The sequence below is a fragment of the Cibotium barometz genome, chromosome 26 (assembly GCF_041138505.1).
Source record: "Cibotium barometz isolate CiBa-2024 chromosome 26, ASM4113850v1, whole genome shotgun sequence".
Taxonomy (NCBI): domain Eukaryota; kingdom Viridiplantae; phylum Streptophyta; class Polypodiopsida; order Cyatheales; family Cibotiaceae; genus Cibotium; species Cibotium barometz.
Window position 1 is genome coordinate 30316127 of NC_141071.1, and position 22179 is coordinate 30338305.

Genomic DNA, 22179 nt, shown 5'->3' on the forward strand with positions numbered 1-22179 from the left:
CTTACATTAAGGAGTCACGGTAGATACACCAAAGGGTCATACATTCATGATATGAAGCAATAGTGTCCAAAGCTACAGCTTGGACGAGCGCCCGTAATGGTGTGACAGAGTATTTATGGCGATTCCCACTTTAAGAGCGTGTGGTAGAAAGTTAGGATGAAGTCCTAAGTGATGTACTTCATGGATATATTATGAGAGTAGTCATTGTAATAGCATTAGGCCTCTTATGAGCCTAAAGTGCTCGGCCAGCCACCCACAGTTTAAGTGAGTGTGAACACTTATGGCCAGGTAAATAAGTGAATTTCTCTCATAATACAAGATACTCTCCCATTGTGCAATTGAGTCTTGCTCTTGCTAATCTCTCTCCCTAATGCTAGTGAGTGTGTGTGAGTGAAGTGAGGTGAGAGGAGGGACGAGGACCCGTAGTGCAATGCGGCAGTGTGACAACGCTCGCGGGGGAGACGCGGTGGAATTGCTTCTCAAGGAGTTGTGAAGCTTAGAGACCTCAAGGGCTACGAGCTCGGCCATTGGAAAGATCCTCACGATAGTTGTGGTTCACGAGGTAATCTCTTTTTGGATGTGTTTCAAGAAGGGCTAGGGTGAGCCATAACATTTTTGGCACCGCTGCTGCTGTCGGGGAGCCATCCCCTAGCTTTTTCCATCATTTTGCCTCTAATCTACGCATAACCCATTGCCCATTATCTTGATTAATGGTTTCCCATGAAAAAGATGTGGATTTGATATGATTTGTGTGAGATTTGGTGTAGAATAGCTCTCTTTTTTATTTTTGAAAAGAATGTTTTTTACTTAATTTTTAGATTAAGTTGTTGTGTTTAATGTTGTTTTGGTGGTTTTTCATGTTCTTAGGGCTTGCACATAGTTTGTATTAGGCTTAGTTTGCATCCATTACATCAAACAATGCAATAGAATGTAATTTTTAGTGAATGTTAGCTCTCTTTAGTTTAAACATAGATCTACGATCATTAATTCTAGTTTAATAGTGTGTTTTTTATTGAAATTATTTGGATTAGAGTGTTAGTAAACATTAGGAGTAGCTTAATCTTTTAACAAATTTCTTAAAACCATCAACAAAAAAACCCTTGAATTTGACTAAATTCTCTTAATGGATTGGTTTTTGTTATTAAGGGTGATAATCTTATTCACAAGAGGCTAAAAATTTAGAAAATGTGTTAATTGGGGTATAAATTGATCATATGAGTAGTCAAAATCGGAGTTTTTGAGTGTTTTGAGAGTATCTAAGTGCTTCAAAACACCTAATCACATCAATTTTTTGATGAATTGGAGAAATTTGATCGTTTTTACTTAATTTAGCCTTAAAGAGGAGACTATAATTAAGAGTCTAATTAATCTCCTAATTTATATTAATTTACATAATTATTGATGCATAAAGATTAGTTTTTCCTTGCTCTATTCAATGATGTGCTCAATTGTGTGAATTAATTAGGGATTAATGGTTAATTAGAGTCCTTGATTAGTGTAAAAGGGAAAAATTAGTGAAAGAATTAATTTAAGATTAATCCTTAATCATTTTTTTACATAACTCATTAAGACTAATGAGCATTCAATGAGAAGATGCTCATGAGTTGTCAATTTGTCCATTTTGGGAGTCATTTATGAAGGGTGTAAGGGGGATCATTAAAAGGTTGACTTTTTTTATTCCCACTTACCTTTTTGGGAAAATGCCCACATCCTTTTCATTTTCAATTCAAAAATATTCCCCCCCAAAAAGAAAAATTCGTATTTCCCACTAAACCCCAAAAAAAAAATTGAAATTTAATTTTTCGTGAAGTCCGACGGCGTGAAATACTAGTTTCACGCACCCAAAAAAAATCAAAATTTAATTTTCCATGAAGTCTTGCGTGAAAACCATTTCACACCGTGAAACTAGTTTCACACTAGTTTCACGCCCATAAAAAATAAAAATTTAAAAAAATCAAAATTTAATTTTCCGTGAAGTCTGGCGTGAAACACAAGAGTTTCATCGACCAAAAAAATGAAATTTAATTTTCCACGTGAAGGCCGGTTTACGGCGTGAAAACCATTTCACAGTGTGAAACACTAGTTTCACACACGGTAAAATAAATAAATAAATTAAAATTTAATTTTTCGTGAAATCGGACGTGAAAACCGTTTCACGGCATGGAACACCTGTCACGCGGCCAAAAAAAAAGGACTCTAGAAAACAACCCTGTTTGGAGGCCCGTATCTCCTAAACCATATATCCGATGAAAGCGCTCTAGGGCTCATCGAAAAGCTAACATCAAGCTCTATGACTTTGGACTTGGTCGTCTAAAGTCAAATCAATCATTTTGGCCTTCGACTAGTAGCCTCAAAATTTGACCTGAATATTGAGACAAAAAACAGCCCAAAAACCACAAAAATTTACAAAAAACAACGCTAAAACGACGACGAGCCATACTCAGGTCACTTTTTGAGGGTCTTAACGACAAAATCACTGACAACTCAGGGAAACAAAGTTATAGTACTCCAAAAATACTACAACTCAGTTTTTCAAAATTCCTTTTGAAACACCCTAAAAAACGTGTTGCGAAATAGAAAAAAAATTCTCAAATTTTTTTTTCGTCTTGACGTTTAGATGACAACATGCTAGAAGATGATCATTCTATGAGGTGTTCCTCATCTAAACCAAGTGAAGCAATGGCAAAAGAAAGATCAATCTCGGAATTGACATTTCCCGAATTTTATGGAGGCTTGCTTAAAACCTTACAGCAAACATCCCTAAGACAAGATGAAAACCTTCAAAACTAGACATCCTTAATGCCTCTAATAATGACGAGCGAAATGCCTTGTGTCGAATGTAATCACTATATGACCATCACAATCCTCATTGTGCATACAAGGCACCTGTCCTTCTATACTGCATATATTGTAAAACCTTTGACCATGATACTAAAAAGTGTCCCACTTCATCCACAATGGACTCAAAACCTCCATCTCCCATGTACCAAACAGAAACAGCCTAAAGGGTAGAAATTGCTCAGGAGGCAGTTAATCGGACACTTCAGTGTTTCTATTATCGTGGACCTCACAAGGTGGCAGACTGCACAATTTGGAATACTTCCATGCCCATAGTCACTAACACCTTGTGACGACGACCAATATGTGTGAACGATGTGGCATTGATCACATGTTCCAAGATTGCGCAAGACGAGTTACTTCACTACAACTTGTCTCACAAAATACAACTCTTAACATCTTAAGTGTATAAAACGGGCAATTGTCCATGGTGCCCTTGAATGTGCTTACACGCCTACAAGCTAAGGCATGACAAATAATCAAGAAGAATGTAAAAGACAATACCTCAACATGGGTAGAAGAACAAGTTTTAAAACAGAACCTAAAAGAGAAAACAATACCTCAACATGGGTAGAAGAACATGTTTTAAAACAGAACCTAAAAGAGAAAACAAAACCTTCTAAACCCAAGAAAAACAAGGGACTACAAAAAACTATCGAAACCAAGGTCGAATTAAAAGACAGGGAAAAGGAGTCTGTAGAGGACATAAACCCAAAAGGGGGGCATAAACACAAAAGAGCCAAAAGCTATACATCATGCAGAAGCATCCACATCAAAAGACACAACACAAACCACAACACCCATATGTGCGACACGAAATACAAAAACCTAAAAGAAAATTCGATCTCGTCACATGGGTAAACATAATGAAAAACTGACAAACCAAAGAAAGTCATAAAATGAAACAAGTTCTAGTACATCACTAAGTGAGGATGAAACAAGTTCTTACTCTTCGTTCAGTGCATCACATAGACCAATCAAGAAACTAGAACCCACCCAACCAACCCAAATGGATAATGATAATCACATGACATATGCGGAACGTAAAAAGCAAGCTCAGGAGAGCATGCTTAGCTTGGTTGAATGTCTTACAGGGTCCCCGGTTGTGATTGAGCCTCATAATGCCAATCCTAAAAGAGTAACCAAGATTCAAAGCCTAGAAGAGTACCGCTTTTCCTTTCAAGAGGAAGACATACTCTCTACAGAAGAGTCATTTGAGATAGATTGTACAAACTATAGGCTTGAGAAAGCACATGAGGAATTCAATAATTCCCTTACAAGAGTAAAATAGTATCTCAAAACCTCATTCAGAGGAATGCTCTTCTTTCGTAATAAAGCCAACATCACATCAACACTTGCACCTTTAATGGCTCAACCTCAGTTATACAAGGTCATAACAAACTATATAGAACAGGACTATCAGGATTCGCAAGTTTCCAAACAGCCCGCATTAAGAATTGTCAAAGGGCCAAGTGTGCCATTGTACACATTGGGTACTCTTGAAAAAGCTGAGATCCAAATAGAGGATGAAAGCAAATGGGAATATGAAACAGAAACCAGATCTAAAACCGAGTCAATAATCGAAACATCCATGGTTCCTTTGGAAGATTCTATCATAATATGGTTGGATTTCCCTACAGGTAATGATGTTCAGCGCAAACGCACATTGATTAGCCCCCTCGAGCTAGTCATAACATCGTGACAATAGACACTTGGGTGTCATTGGTACTACCTAAGTTCATCCCTACAAGCAATAGTCTTGTAAGAGGAGCCAATGGACAAAACATTAAAGTTCTAGGTTCCTTTAGATACACTACTCAAACAATCAATAGCGACATGGAATTTACATTTCACGTTACCCTAGATTCCCTTAAGTATGATGTCATCTTTGGTGGACCTTGGATAAGTGAATCATTGTATTCACTAGATGAATCCATGCAAACAGTCACCTTGAACACTCCTGCAGGCAATGTAGAATTGCTATTAGAGGAAGAAACCTTACAAGAGTTGGAACTTCCAACATATCTTACTGAAAGGATCCCTAGAATTTTTGTTGGATTGAAAATTGCAAATAAAATCACCACACCTCAAGCATAGTTTTATCCAACACGAGAACACAATCTCATGACCCTCAAGCTTTGGGATTTGTTAGGTCAACCAACACTCACGACCCATCCTAAAAGAATAAACTTTACACAAGACTTGAACATGCCATGTCTAGGGTACTTTAAACATACAATGTATATTGAAACTAACCCCCTCACTTGCAAGTTTTTTGTGGTCAAGTATGTGTTGGAAGTAGATTTAATCTTGGGGCATAAATGGATTGTTGCTGCCCAAGCACCACTGTGCTTTGCTAGCGATAGAGTCATCATGATGGTCAATGACAAAAAGTTGACAGTACCATATTGCTAGGAAGAGGATCCAGCTTTGATGGATATCTATGATGCTGAACGCAAAAGGATACAAGCCTCTTCTAACAAAAGCCCCTCTACACAATGACCTACCATCTGCGTCAACAAACCAACTCCGGTAAAGCCTCTACTCCTTCCAACCCCATCCTCACCTATGAAGTTCAATGCCAAAACCTCGCAATCAACATCTATTCTTGAAGAAGTTTCCATAGCCAAACCATCTATCTCTAACAAGGAAATCAAAGGAAAGACCCTGGAGCCTATGCATCTTCATCGACAAACCTCATCAAAGGAGACAACCACATGCTCAAAGGCTTCGTCTCATCGACAACCACTCCACAAGAGACTCTAACCTCATCATCAACAATGCCCGTGAGTCTCAAACCCGCAGCCTCAGCACTAGCCAGTCAAGGAAGGCCCCAAACCTTCCACATCAAACCTAAAGAAAACTCCACCAAGACTCCCACAATCACGATATCTTAATAGTATTTAAAAAAATGCAATCATTCACAAAACCCTCCACCCCGTTAGAAATTCCCAATACACAACTAACCTCTTCATTCATTAACTAGCTTTTATTATTTCCTTCGGAGAAACAAAGACCATTGAACGTCATTCAACATCAAAGACATCGACAAAGCTTGTTCATTCTCCCCACATAAAGGTTTTTAACGCGATCACGCGGACGTGATCGCCATCAGGAAGGGGGAATGTTAATCCAATTCTAGGATTGACAAGAGCTACTGCCATTATCTTACATCAAGAAGTCACGGTAGATACACCAAATGGGTCATACATTCATTATATAAAGCAATAGTGTCCAAAGCTACAACTTGGACGGGCGCCCATAATGGTGTGATGGAGTATTTATGGTGATTCCCACTTCAAGAGTGTGTGGTAGCAAGTTAGGATGAAGTCCTAAGTGATGTACTTCATGGATATATTATGAGAGTAGTCATTGTAATAGCATTAGGCCTCTTATGAGCCTAAAGTTCTCGGTCGGCCCCACAGTTTAAGTGAGTGTGAACACTTATGGCCATGTATATAAGTGAATTTCTCTCATAATACAAGATACTCTCCCATTGTGCAATTGAGTCTTGCTCTTGCTAATCTCTCTCCCTAATGCATGCTAGTGAGTGTGTGTGAGTGAAGTGAGGTGAGAGGAGGGACGAGGACCCGTAGTGCAACGCGACGATATGACAATGCTCGCAGGAGACACGATGGAATTGCTTCTCAAGGAGTTGTGGAGTTTGGAGACCTCAAGGGTTACGAGCTCAGCCATTGGAAAGATCCTAACGACAGTTGCGGTTCACCAGGTAATCTCTTTTTGGATGTGTTTCAAGGAGGGTTAGGGTGAGCCATAACACTAAGCCTCTCGTAGCTTAAACCTCTCATGCGTTAAGCTTCTCACGGCTTAACACTTCACAGGCTAAGTCTCTCATGGCTTAAGCCTTTCACGCATTAATCCTCTCATGGCTTAACACCATGTACTAACATTTCATAGATTAACCTCTCACGCACAACTATTTCATGGCCTGCACCTTCACGAATTAGAACTCATTCCCACACACACACTTTATTACTCGCCCCACTAACACTCTTCACATCAAAACACACACACGCGCGCGCATGCACAGACGTACACACAAAAGGCCAAAGAAAAAAGGAGGACCATGAGCTCCTTCTAGTCATTATGAGACTGACGCTCTTTTCAATGTTACATATGGCCTCCTCCGCTACATCAGACCCAGAAGTAATTAGAAATTTAACTCTAACTCAGGCCAGTACCAGAGGGTCACCAGTGGAAAGAAAGAAGAGAGCACCACGTAGCACCGAGCTTAGCTATCTTGGGCCATATGCATAGAAGTTCCAAGGCTTAGTGATCATCAGCAAGGACATACAGACAGAGCTCATGGAAAGATTATGCTCTAGTACCACAACCCAGAGTATTTGCAGATATTGGAGGATACAGAGGTAACAAATAAGCTAGAGAAGGTGGGCCTTGGACAAATGGCAGAGATCCTCCTCTGCACTTTTAACACAAACTTATGTGCGGAGTATTTGAAATCTTATGGCAAAGCCACCAAGAGAGGTATAGTAACAAAGTCAGATGGCACCACTGAATAGGTCCTCATCAGAGAGGAGTTGATACGCGATGCTATACAATTGCCCCCACCCATCCTAACACATGTCCACAATTTTGAGCAGATGTCCATGGAAGACATGCTGAAGAGGATTTCCTATAACTCCAATGGGGCAGAATACGACAATATAAGGGATGAAGTAGATGAAAAGGCTTGCAGAGCCATGTCCATGCTCATGCAGGTAAAACCTGTGGACAGATATAACAGGGTACCCCTAAACCGCATAGCTAACGTATATGAAGAAAAAGAGGAAGAATGGGCATGGTACATACATAGAGAAATGGAGAATTACCTCAAGTCACACCAATCAAAGGTGTGTAACCCCTATCTCCTTACTAAAGTGCTCCGCTATGCAACTAACCTTCCAGTTCCAGAAGGCACTCATGAAGCATAGGTTCCCCAAGTTGAAGGATCCTTGGAACCATCTACTATCATTCCTAAAGTGCTACAACAGGGACAAGCGCTCTTAAAAGACACTGAGGAGCTACTGCAAGAGTTGAAGAAGGGTAAGAGAACCAAGAAGGACAAAAAGATGAGGGGGATCCTCCAGTAGGTTGGAAAACTGAATCCCTATCTCCTTACTAAAGTGCTCCGCTATGCAACTAACCTTCCAGTTCCAGAAGGCACTCATGAAGCATAGGTTCCCCAGGTTGAAGGATCCTTGGAACCATCTACTATCATTCCTAAAGTGCTACAACAGGGACAAGCGCTCTTAAAAGACACTGAGGAGCTACTGCAAGAGTTGAAGAAGGGTAAGAGAACCAAGAAGGACAAAAAGATGAGGGGGATCCTCCAGCAGGTTGGAAAACTGAATCCCAATGCTTAGACACGGAAGTAGCACAGGAGATAGCTTCATTGAAGTAGGCGCTAGAGCAGCACAAGAAGCAAAGGGAATTGAAAAGATAAGCATACCAGCAAGCGCAGCTTCCGAGTTACCACTTCACACACCACCCTCAAGCCCTGCCTGTATGGTGTTCACAAACCTCTCACCACTTTGTGACTCTGTCATCTCGGATCAACGACCTTCATAGCAGAGATTTGTGTAAAAGAGGCTCCAGAACAACGGGTTCCTCGATCAGATGTAAGTGCAAGGTATGAAGAAGCTACATCAACACAACCACAGGTCAAAGAGGAAGGCCACAAAGCTGAAAAGAGAAAGAGATTAAAAGATCCTACAAGCCCCAACAAGGAGAGGTGAATAGAAGATGAGGGCACAATACGAGAAGATTCCTTCTTGCACAACTTAGAGACTAAATGATTCCAACAAGAAACTATGGAAGGCCTCGACAGCATGTTGCAACTGCAATTGCATGAAACAGAGGGCTCAGCTTCCACAAGTGCCTCTATTTGGGAACAAGAGCAAAGGGTATGGCGATGTCAATTACTTACTACTCACATGTGCAACAACTAAGTGCAAGCGCATAAGGAGCACATGGCTGCACACCAGATGCAACACACAAAGAGGTAATAGTCAAAAGCTTAAAAGCAGCAGAAGAGAAGGAAAACAAATTCTAAACATTAGAGGACCACAACAAACTGCTCAACAAGACAGTGGTTTAGAGGATCAAAGAAAACAAGAAGCTCAAAGCACAAGTAGACCAAGCCAAGGAGTACCTTCAAAAGGAAGTGGCAAATGCAAGAGAAAAGGAAGAACAACATACACAGCAACTTAAGGATGCCCATGCCACGTTCCAAGCCAAGGAAGAAGGGTTTAAGGGGCACATCATTGAACTAAATGAAGCCATTGTTGCAGCCGAACAAAGAGTGGTCAGTCTTCAAACCAAAAGGGAGCAGATAAACAAAGCCCATACTAACAAACTCAAAGCCTTAAATGAGGTGATCCAAGCAAAAACTGTGGAGATTGATCAGATGTGGGCCAGCTGCTAGCAGGTGCTTGAACATGTAAATCAACAGCCAAGAAGCATCTAGATCTTGGCAGAGGAGCGGCTGAAGCAGATTGAAGATGTTAATGCATAGGCCACCACTGCAAGAAGAGGCTACAAGAAGACATGAGGAGGTGGCCGCTACTAGAGATGTACGAGAGGCTGCCATCTCCAACCTCCTTCCCACCAATGACAGGATAAAGGAATTGGAACGCAAGCATGCCATGCAACAAAGGACTTAGAGGATGGAAACAACTGATGAATTACGACTCCTCATCGAACGAGCCTTGGAGATAGGTTCATTGCCACCAATAACTCCTCGGGCCCCTCCTCAAACACTAACATTGTTTTTATCTACACTAACCCTCTCTCTCCTTCAATACGAGATTAACCTCACATAAGACCTCAGTCTAGGAGACCTCACACTCATTCATTAGAATACGGAAAGAGATGTTGACCCCGCCATCATAATGGGAATCCTTCAGGGAGATATAGTACTAACCGACCTAGCTAATATCTTTTTCTACCCCTTACATCCCATAGTGCTCAACCTTCATAGTTGGTTTTGAGTACTACAACAATCGGACATCTTGGATGACAATGTTGATAAACTCGACTTGTTTATGCTAGATGATATCCCAATAACACCGGCCAACTACGAGGTTGTTACAAGAAGGTATCAATGGGCTATTAGCCAATGGCGACTGGATAGAGGTTTATATTACCCATCAGCATCTCAATCTTTTAGAATCCACCTTATGTCATCCTTTTGGTATTATAAAACTTTATCAAAATATCCATAACCATTTGGAGTCTATGCTCACTACTGTGGTTTATAATTTTGATAAAGAACATATTGAATATCCTAATATAACCACAAAAGATACAACTAAACTCCAAGAATTTATGAAAACTCACAAGCCCACCTACCCACCCCCAAGTTTAGGAGAGGGTCAAGAAGAGACACAAGGCTCCTCTATTTCAGCTACTTATCCCATGTTCTCTTCAATTGCAAGTAAATTGCTAAATCCCTTTCCAAGTGTAGCTCCTTGTATAATAACAAACCTGAGGTAGTTTGCACATTCGCTTGCTTACCTTCTATCTCTGTTGATATTCCACTAATCCTCTTGCCCCTTAGGAGATACCGGCACACCCAATATGTCTCTACCCCACGGCCGCTTGATGGGGTACGTAATATCCAACCTCAAGATGACATTGAAGCTTTTACTGACATAAATATCCTTGAGTCCTTGACAAGTGCAAAATATGCGGGGGTCATCAGAGCAGGAAACCCACTTTTAAAGCCAAAACTCATGTTCAATGTGTTGATGCAAATCACACCATTTGAACCCCCTAAAGAATCATGCCCGATGCTTACTCTAGAATGGAATCACGAAGGCAATCCCATGTGCCTTACCCTCTCTGCGCACAAATGCCAGATTTAGAAGGAGCTTTACAAATCTAGGGAGAGGGCACATTGTGGGAGAACATAGCTAAGCACACAAAGCTGGCAAACCCCCACTTATCCAACCTACTGGAAATCCGGATTGTCACTTTCATGATCAGCTACTTTTGTCGCATCATATGGCGGAAGAAACACCTAGTGCATACAGGGGAAGGCTACACAACTATCCACACATATGATACAAACCCCCATCTGGCAGATTTTGGCAGACAACCGGAATGGCGAAAGGAGTGCCTAACAATGCCCAAATACAACTATCAATACTAGAGCTCCCCACCAGCACCACGAGTCAATACTTTATACGTGCCCCTCACAAGGCAACTGACTCCACTACAATTCCAAGAGGCCAAGAAAATGCATTCTCATGTGTGCTACAACTTCCCGCACTTCTTGACGTAAACATTCCAAAATATAATAAGTCAGAGACATCAGTTGCTCACATGGATAATAGCATGGCGCAAAGTCCTAGATCCAAATGTAGTAGCTGTTGTGAGATTTTTGAAGTTAATAGTGGTCCTCATCAATCAACCAAAAGAAAGACATGACTAATTTGAGGCAGAGCACCTTTGCTTTGGCAGAGGCAGAGCACCTTTGCTTTGGCATAAATACAGGGCCAACTGAAAGAGGCATGATGCTTCACTATCATCGCCTAAGGTGTCTTCCAGGATACATGCATGTCACATTTAAAGACATGGTCAACACTGGGTTCTGGACTTCTCACTCAGCATTCCAAAGAACCCTCAAAAAGCTTCAGTCCCGCTGCAACTTCTATAGACACGAGTTTGACGACCAAGTCTTTTAACTTAGGTAAAGGTTCTGAGGATAGAACGTTAATCCCATTGTGGATAGAACAAAGATGCTCCTCCAATTGAAGACAGTAAAGGTTCTGAGGATAGAACCTACATCACATAGGGGGGGATGTTAATCCCATTGTGGATTAACAAAGATGCTCCTCCAATTGAAGACAGTAATAAGTGTCATGTAAAGACACTATAAAAGTTGTATTGAGATACTGGCCACCCAAGGCCTTAGTTAGTAAGTTTTCAGCGCCCAAGTGTGAATAAGGGCCAATTGTATAAAAGACAATTCTCATAATGAAATGACACAATCCCCCATTGTGCTATGAGAACTCTTGTGCTTTGTCTTGAGAGAGAGAGAGAGAGAGAGAGAGAGAGAGAGTGAGAGTGAGCTCTATGCATGTGTGTGAGAGAGTGAGAGGTCAATTGCCTTGCATTCATGGTGCAAGCGACTCTGTGGCAGCATGGAGGTGGAGTTTGGAGGAGTGGAGCTTCCAAATTGATCTTGGGGAGCCTCAAGGGACATGAGCTCAAAGCATTGATAAGTACCTAATGATTATTGTGTCTCTTGCTTCTCCCGTTTGCGGTTGTGTGGAGTTCCCTCTTGGGAGGTGCAATAGCCCATAACACTAATGCATTTTCAATAAGCCTTTCCTGTATTACAATCCGTAGGCTTGGAACTAAAAGTTCCATAGGCATTACTGCATTAACGCCATAAGCTAGGCGAAAAGGAGTGTATCCCGTCGCTACCTTATATGATGTATGATAGGCCCATAGTGTTGCAGCCGACTTGTGTTCCCAATCCGTGCGACTAGCTTCTAAGGTTTTAGTCAAGATAGCACATAAGATCTTGTTGGTGCTCTTTGCTTGGCCATTTGCCTATGGGTAATAAGGTGATGTTTGCGGTGTACTACAAGGAATCCTGTAAGTAAATGTTCAATCACCTCACTGATGAAATGTGAACCCCGATCACTGTTTGACTAATTCAAGTGGATAGCCAAATCTAGAAATGAACAGTTTATATAGGAACTTGGTCGTAGTTCAAGCATTAGCTCTTTTAGAGGCTCTCGCCTCTGCCCACTTAGTGAAATAATCTGTTGCCACACAATCACATAACGAGCATAATCAATACCCCATTTCTCAAAGGGTTGTCTCACAGTCATAGGGGTAAGTGGCATCCTGTCCTTTTTTTGTGGGATAGCAAAATGTTGACATTCCTTGCATCTCTTTACAAATTCTATGGCATCCTCGAATAACGTAGGCCACCACAGTCCCGAAGCACCTTACAATCTGTAACTTCTCCAGCAAAATGTCCTCTGACTATTCTTGCGTGTGCTTCTTCTAAGATTGTGACTAATTTATCCTCTCGCACACATCTCCTGAGAGGATATCATCCTTACCTAGCTTATATAATTCTCTAGCAATTAATGGATAAGGTGCGGCTAGCTTAATAAGACGACGCATTTTATCCTTGTTCAAAGGTTGATCTTGTGGAAAACAATGAGCTAAATAGTCGGATATTTCTTCACTCCACTCAGGCACCATGTCAAGTTTGAACATGCAAGCATCTGGGAGGTCATTACGAATGCAGGTTCCCCGTTTGAAATTCTAGACATATGGTCCGCCTGGATGGTCTCAATCCTTCCATGATCAAGATAGTGTGTTGAACTACCTCAAGTGGCACACCCTTCATTTCTATGTATTTCCAAGCAAAACAGTCCTTGAATTATTTTAAGAGAGAGCAATGAGCTCTTCTTTTTCAGCCGTAGTTAAGTCTTTAGCAATATAGATAGGTTTGGTGTCCTCCATTGGCTGTGCAATATCAACCTCCTTAACCTTAGCTAGGCCATCGTAAGATGTGGATTGGCGGACCACTTTTCGCTCGTCGATGGTGTATGTTTTGAAATGGTCCGCCACGGCCGACACTAAGAGTAGGTCTGGCTTGTCGTCCTCCTCATCTTTTGTCCGAGCCATTGCCTTCTTTGCCTCGTGCTTGGCTTCAGAGCCTAATTTCATTTTCTATGTCCTATCTTAGTGAGTTTACGCATTTTCGACTCTTGTGGCATAGCATTTTCCTCTCGTTTCCCTTTGAGGGTTATCTTAACACCTCACCCCAATTTTTAGAAAACTCCTCATGCACCTTAGTGACCTCGAGATATGTTAGCCATTGGGTGTCCATGGGCTTACTTCATAATAGGCGTTTCGTCGAGCGATATACCTCATTTGTTTACTCCATCTCATGAGGCGTTGGGTGCTGTTGCGGCCTTGCAATCCAAGCCCTTCTGTGCTGGAGGCTTCATCCTCTGTTTCCTCTTCTCTTGGTTGCACATCTACCATGTGCAGTGAGGTGGTAGGAATGTTTTTCGATTCAATGTACTAGGTTCCTCTGGAAGGCAACACATCTATAGTGGCAAGCACATGCATCCACTTTTCACTAAAGTCTGGAGGTAGAAGCGATGCGTACATTGCGGCCTCTTCCTCTTCCCGTGAATTCTCCTCAAGTGGTTGGCAGAATTGTAGGGATGTGGTTTGCTTTGTGGTGACCGAATCATTTCCAAACAATTTCCCTTCCATAGGGTGTGCCTTCCATGTATGTAGATCAATTTTTAGAATCTGTGAATCCTTTCGAATATACACTTGATCTAATGCCCAAGCATGCACCAATTTGGCTTCCCTCATGAAAGATCTGCCTACTCCAATCCTAGAAGAGTCTGAAGGGACTCAAAATGACCTCATGGAAATAATGTTTGAGGAAGTAGATCAAGATTTGTCAATTCATTCATTTCCTAGGATTGAATATGCAACAAACACGTGTAAGGAGCCCTCACTTGCCAAAGAACCTAGAGACATAGGCAGTCTTGTAGACATATTGTCCACAACTGTCAAAATGCCGCTAGGACCGTTGTTGCGCAACATGCCGGCATTGTGGGCAGATGTCAAGGACTGGGTAAAAGGAAGATTGAACCCAATGTCCAAAACAAAGGAGAGCCACTCACCTCTGGCAGAGAAAAACCTAGTGCATGAGGAGGAAGGAACACCCAGATTCGTGAAAATACCTGTCAATCAATTGGGCCAGTATTATGAGAGTAATGATACTAATAATACTAATGCCACAATTTCTATCCACCATAACGGGTACCAAGCACTGGCTATCCTGGATGAAGGTGCAGGTGTGAGCATTATTACCAAATGATGTTGGGAAAACTGGGAAAAATCAGAATTGGAAAGAGCCGATCTAAACGTCAAAATGGTAGATGGAACATCCTCAAGACAAATGGGGCTGTTGAAAAACATTAGGCTTAAGGTCTTTTCATTCCGCTACCATTATGCATTTGTTGTAATGGACTTTTTGCGCGCCAGCCAGATACATATGACATTATCTTAGGCACATCCAATCGCCTTTCTTTTAACAGATCATTTCTTGGATACAATGTATCCCTAGCCTGGTTAGCCCTTAATTTGGATTCGTGATTGCACTGACACTCCTCAACCAAGGCTCTAGCTTCTTCAAGCTTCCTTATTTCTTCTTCAGCATTTGATATTCCTCAACCCCCTTAGGGGTTGATGGTCTCTCCTTTGCAGTTTCTTGGGCATGCCCGTCCCTTTTTGGCACTTGGTCGCCTTCTTCCTTAGATTGGGCAGATCTGGTGTCAATGGTGTCTTCTTCAAGTCCATACTGAATTGTGACCATGGTATCTCCCTTACCTACTTTTTTCACTCTTCTTCTTCTCCAAGTCTTAGAGGTTGTAACACCTCCTAGGTTTTTCCCCTTGTCCACTTGTTTAGCTTGCGCTCGTGTCAAGACATTCAGCGGTGTGATATTCCTAGGCTGCACACTTATAGTCCTAATAGTGGCATAGTTAGAAGTAGAAGCGGAACTACTTGCAATATGGGCAATCTTTAATCAAATGATCAACACCACACTTCACACATGAAAGTGTAGGCATGACATTGGTCTGTGCTACGAATGGCTGAGCTTGGCTAGCATTAGCCACATTCTTAAGACGAAAATCCACCACTCGATGAGGTCCATTACAATGAAAGCACTGTATGGATCCCCTTCTCATAGTTGAGTGTGTCTTTTCCTTTCCATTGTACTGTGGTTTGAAACGTTGGTACTAGCTTGCTATTCTGTAAGACATAATACTCCGGTGTGATCTCTATGGACTCCTCTTAGTTGTCGTTATTGACTTCTACCTCGTGCATGAGCTCTCGCTCATCCAAGGGCTCCTCAATCAACACCTAGTTGATTGAGGAGCCCTTGGATGGTTGTGGTGGTAGGACCGGTGGCGGGCAACATGTCCTGCATTCCAAACATCCCTCTTGGTAGGTAGGTATTTGATTGCCTTGCAATCACATTAATTTGTACTGGTGATGCTGGTAAGGCTAACGGCACTCTAGGTGCTAACAGTTTTGCTAAGGGCTGGACCCTTTGATATCTACACATGGTAGTATCATGGTTCCCGAATCTTTGACAGTGAGCACAATATAGTAATTGCCTTAGTCTTAAGTGAGGGCATTCGATGCTTGTGTGATTTTGCCTCCAAATTGAGCACCAAATTAATTCTCTTCAGGAGTAAAAATGAGCATTCCCTGGTGCTTCTCTCCCATCCTTGACCTTTAATTTCTCCAAGATGGCATTACTAAGTTCTTCTAGTGTCAGATTGCCAACTTGCTTTCTCTTAGTTCCTGTGTCCTGATAACTGGAGACTCGTGATGTTGCTAATGAAGCTACCTTGGCGTCTTTCGGTTTGTGGCAACTCAAGTATATTGTCCTCATATTCAATTGATAGCTTAGAGCAAGTATCTAGAGTATCTGGTCGAGCTAACACTGGATAATCATGCATCTTATGATCTTGAACTCCTCTCCGGAAGCAAGGTAATAACTGATCAGTTAGCCTTTCCCTCAACTTGTATCTTGAATTTAAGTCGAGAAACATAGTCCCACACATGGACTCATTTTCTTTTTTCTTGATATTGTGTAGCTAAGCCACAGGACTCCATTGGTCCCCACTTTGAGAAAAGCTTGGTATGAACACATTCTTAAGCCAAGTGAAGTTAACTTTATCCTCCGGCTTTAGTGTTCGATACCATTGGTGGGCTTTCCCTTCTAGGGTCAGAGAGAGAAAGCATGCATCATGGTTACATCGCTTACTGGCCCACAAATTTCACAGGTAGACTCAAAGACCTCTACATGTTGGATCAGGTCCCCATCTCTTGAGAAGTTTTACACAAGCTTTGAAATAGGATGGTATGGATTCCAGGGAAGTGCCAAGCTCCATAACCATACCTTGGCCCCCATAGATCCGCCCTTGTGACTGCATTTAGATCTGCGTTGGGATCTACAATTGGCCTCCAAGGAGCTACCCCCTACCTAGACCACGTCCTCTCCCTGGATAGGCTCTTCTATTTAATTCAAGTCTATGGCTGGGTCGGATAATTCCTCATTGCCTGGCTCATTGTTAGCAGTCTTAGCTCGCTTTTATTCGATCAGGAGTTCCATGCTCTGCAAGAACGTGGAATCATTGATCATTTCTTATATATCCTCTCTTGTTTAGAGATTGTCCTCCTCTTCTTGTGTCTCAAGGCTTTCATCAGCCTTTGCTTCCTCATTAATGGGTTTTAGAGTTGGTATTACTCCTTCTGTTATTCCCATCCACATGCTATCAGTGGCATTTCTAGATGTTTCTGGTTCTTTGCCATATGGTCAAAACGGATTTACATTCTCCATTTTCCTTTGTTCCTCTCTTGCTCTTCGTGTATCGAGCTCTTGTTTTCTTAAGCTCAATAGCCACAATTGTTGCACTACCTCAGTCCTCTTCAAGTCTATCTCTATTTCCTCTAATATGGGGAAGAAGACGTGACCTATTCTAGTGGCACTTTCCTTATCCCTTCGAATCATCAAGTTGGCTCAACCATGCGAGTATGATGTGTGCATCCTTTTTTTTTAACAAAGTCCTGAAAAGTAAAAGCCTTTCTGCTGATCTTGTGTCCTTTTTGAGACTCTTGATCTTTGAGAGTAGCTCGCATAGTCCTTTGAATAGGGTCCTCGTCAAAATCCACAGAATCAGATTTAGAATACGCACACCTTCGCTTCTTGCGAGTAAATTTTCACTCAAAATCGTCTCTTTGCCTCTTCTCACTCAACAACTGAGCTTGAATTGCGTTACTTGATCTTGGATAGTAGGTGGTTGTGGATAGATTGCCATTGTAAAGGAAACAAGTAAAATATTATAAAATGCAGAAATAAAATAGAAAAGGTAGCAAACTTATCTAACTCCCGTGTATTTCGAAGAAGTGTTGTTGAAGTGCTCGATGTCGATGGCGTCCAACAAAAGTAATAATACAATTACTGCCATGATATCAACAATTCAAAAAGAAGCCCGTTCAAAGTCGCTTCGAAAAATCTTCAGAAATATTGCTGAGAAATAACGCCGAAAACATTTGTTGCAAGAGGCTTCCCGAATAATATGAAGAAGTTCTAGTAATTTTTCTGCAATTTGTGGAAATTTTGAATTTCCCCTTGAATTGTGTTCGTGTTCCAAAACCCTTGTATCCCTTTGAAGTTAAGCTTTTGTATCCCTTTGAAGTTAAGCTCTTATAAGCTTATGAAGTAAATAGTAAGCTCTTTAAAAAAAAAGTAAAAGCTTTAACTTTTAAAACTTTAATACTAAGCTTTTAGTTAAAGCCTTATTATGAAAGCCTAATAAAAAGCTTCTCCAACGTCTTCCAAAAAGCGCAATATCGAGTTTCTTATATATATATATATATATATATATATATATATATATATATATATATATATATATATATCTTATATTATATTAAGCTTGTCCAAAAGCTTATTTACTAGGCTTATGATAGCTTTATATAATATATAAAAAAACTTTATATAATAAGAAAGCTTCTCTAATCACTAGCTACCCCCTATGGGTTGAACGACGCATTGTGCCATCTGCAAAAAACGAAGAAGATAAAACAATATTAAAAGAGACTAAGAGGAATAGTTTTTAGAAGGGGGTTGAGTGTGGATGTGTGTATGTGCTATGTGATCGTAGCTGCACATGCCTATTTTTAAATTTTAGTCGTTTTAAGTTTTGTTTTGGGTTTTAAGTTTTTTTTATCATTCTTGGGTATATGTGTATGTAGAATTAGTAGGAAGTGCTATGTGATATATATATAGAACAGGGTTTTAAGGTTTTAGCTTACCATGTGGTGATACAGGACCATGGTACATGGAGATTAGATTGTTCCACAAATTAAATAATAAAAGAAACAAAGCATAACATCATAGCATAAATCAAGAGCATCGAAATCAAAGAACACAAGATTGGGTGTAAATTTTCACTCAAAATCATCTCTTTGCCTCTTCTCACTCAACAACTGAGCTTGAATTGCGTTTACTTGATCTTGGATAGTAGGTGGTTGTGGATAGACTGCCATTGTAGAAGAAACAAGTAAAATATTATAGAAATGCAGAAATAAAATAGAAAAGGTAGCAAACTTATCTGACTCCCGTGTATTTCAAAGAAGTGTTATTGAAGTGCTCGATGTCGATGGCGTCCAATAAAAATAATAATCCAATTACTGCCATGATATCAACAATTCAAAAAGAAGCCCGTTCAAAGTCGCTTCGAAAAATCTTCAGAAATATTGCTGAGAAATAACGCCGAAAACATTTGTTGCAAGAGACTTCCCGAATAATATGAAGAAGTTCCAGTAATTTTTCTGCAATTTGTGGAAAATTTGAATTTCCCCTTGAATTGTGTTTGTGTTCCAAAACCCTTGTATGCCTTTGAAGTTAAGCTTTTGTATCCCTTTGAAGTTAAGCTCTTATAAGCTTATGAAGTAAATAGTAAGCCCTTTTTTTAAAAAAAAGCAAAAGCTTTGACTTTTAAAACTTTAATACTAAGCTTTTAGTTAAAGCCTTGTTATGAAAGCCTAATAAAAAGCTTCTCCAACGTCTTCCAAAACGCGCAATATCGGGTTTCTTTTATATATACATATATATATATAAATCTTATATTATATTAAGCTTGTCCAAAAGCTTATTTACTAGGCTTATGAAAGCTTTATATAATATAAAAAAAAGCTTTATATAATAAGAAAGCTTCTCTAATCACTAGCTACCCCCCCAATGGGCTGAATGACGCACCGTGCATCTGCAAAAAACAAAGAAGACAAAACAATATTAAAAGAGACTAAGAGGAATAGTTTTTAGAAGGGGGTTGAGTGTGGATGTGTGTATGTGCTATGTGATTGTAGCTACACGTGCCTAATTTTAAATTTTAGTCATTTTAAGTTTTGTTTTGGGTTTTAAGTTTTTTATCATTCTTGGGTATATGTGTATGTAGAATTAGTAGGAAGTGCTATGTGATATATATATAGAATAGGGTTTTTAAGGTTTTAGCTTACCATGTGGTGTTACAAGACCATGGTACATGGATATTAGATTATTCCACAAATTAAATAATAAAAGAAACAAAGCATAACATCATAGCATAAATCAAGAGCATCAAAATCAAAGAACACAAGATTGGGTGCAAATTTTCACTCAAAATCATCTCTTTGCCTCGTCTCACTCAACAACTGGGCTTGAATTGCGTTTACTTGATCTTGGATAGTAGGTGGTTGTGGATAGATTGCCATTGTAGAAGAAACAAGTAAAATATTATAGAAATGCAAAAATAAAATAGAAAAGGTAGCAAACTTATCTGACTCCCGTGTATTTCGAAGAAGTGTTGTTGAAGTGCTCGATGTCGATGGCGTCCAATAAAAATAATAATCCAATTACTGCCTTGATATCAACAATTCAAAAAGAAGCCCGTTCAAAGTCGCTTCGAAAAATCTTCAGAAATATTGCTGAGAAATAATGCCGAAAACATTTGTTGTAAGAGGCTTCCCGAATAATATGAAGAAGTTCTAGTAATTTTTCTGCAATTTGTGGAAATTTTGAATTTCACCTTGAATTGTGTTCGTGTTCCAAAACCCTTGTATCCCTTTGAAGTTAAGCTTTTGTATCCCTTTGAAGTTAAGCTCTTATAAGCTTATGAAGTAAATAGTAAGCCCTTTTTAAAAAAAAAAAGTAAAAGCTTTAACTTTTAAAACTTTAATACTAAGATGTCAGTTAAAGCCTTGTTATGAAAGCCTAATAAAAAGCTTCTCCAACGTCTTCCAAAATGCGCAATATCGAGTTTCTTATATATATATATATATATATATATATATATATATATATATATATATATATATATATATATATTATATCTTAGATTATATTAAGCTTGTCCAAAAGCTTATTTACTAGGCTTATGATAGCTTTATATAATATAAAAAAAAAAGCTTTACATAATAAGAAAGCTTCTCTAATCACTAGCTACCCCCTATGGGCTGAACGACGCACCGTGCATCTGTAAAAAACGAAGAAGACAAAACAATATTAAAAGAGACTAAGAGGAATAGTTTTTAGAAGGGGGTTGAGTGTGGATGTGTGTATGTGCTATGTGATCGTAGCTGCACGTGCCTATTTTTAAATTTTAGTCATTTTAAGTTTTGTTGTGGGTTTTAAGTTTTTTATCATTCTTGGGTATGTGTGTATGTAGAATTAGTAGGAAGTGCTATGTGATATATATATAGAATAGGGTTTTAAGGTTTTAGCTTACCATGTGGTGTTACAGGACCATGGTACATGGAGATTAGATTATTCCACAAATTAAATAATAAAATAAACAAAGCATAACATCATAGCATAAATCAAGAGCATCAAAATCAAAGAACACAAGATTGGGTGCAATCTCCCCCCCCCCCCCCCCCCCAAGATGGAAGAGTGTCCATAGCCAAAATGTGAATCTAACTCTCAGAGTTGGCAAGCTCTAGAAGGCGTTTATATTCTTGGTCCTCATCTTCACCATCTTACATCTTATTACAAGCTTTACAGATATTGCTCCGTGTTCGTATTTGAAATAAATTTGCCAATCCTCAAAGAGTAATGGCAACTCCCGTGGACAAGCTACATCACCATCAAACTATTCCTAGACTGCACTGGAACACGACCTTGCTCACTTGTATCCTCTCGGATGCTCGTAGGCATGCACGAGAGATAAATGCAATCAAATCACACATCGATGCATGGCTACATATGCATGAGTAGCAACCAAGATATGAAAATTAAATGGTAGCTAATGCCACATATTTTTTAGTGCGCCTATCAATGTAGTAATCATGGTCACTGTCGTTGGGTGCAATACCTTGCTCCTGAGCTCCACCTATCACATGTGACTATGCACACATGAGAAATTGATCATAAATACAAGTGCGTACACTCACAAATTGATGACCACCTGTTGTATTTGATATGAAGTTCTTCCGAGGATCACTTGGCACACATAAAACAACACTACGGGCTTTTGGTATATCGAATGCCATGCATATGTCTTTCGTCTACCCAAGAAATATACATGTGAACAGAAACAGTTGTGTACATGTCTCTATGGAGACCACGTTCACAAACATGAGCATGGCTACATGTGAATGCCCCTTTGAAAGAAAAGACATAATTTATACAGGTGCATCGACCCCTCGCTCGTGGACCGCTGATAGCAAGATACATAGCTACGGCTGCACATTTGCACGTTGCCG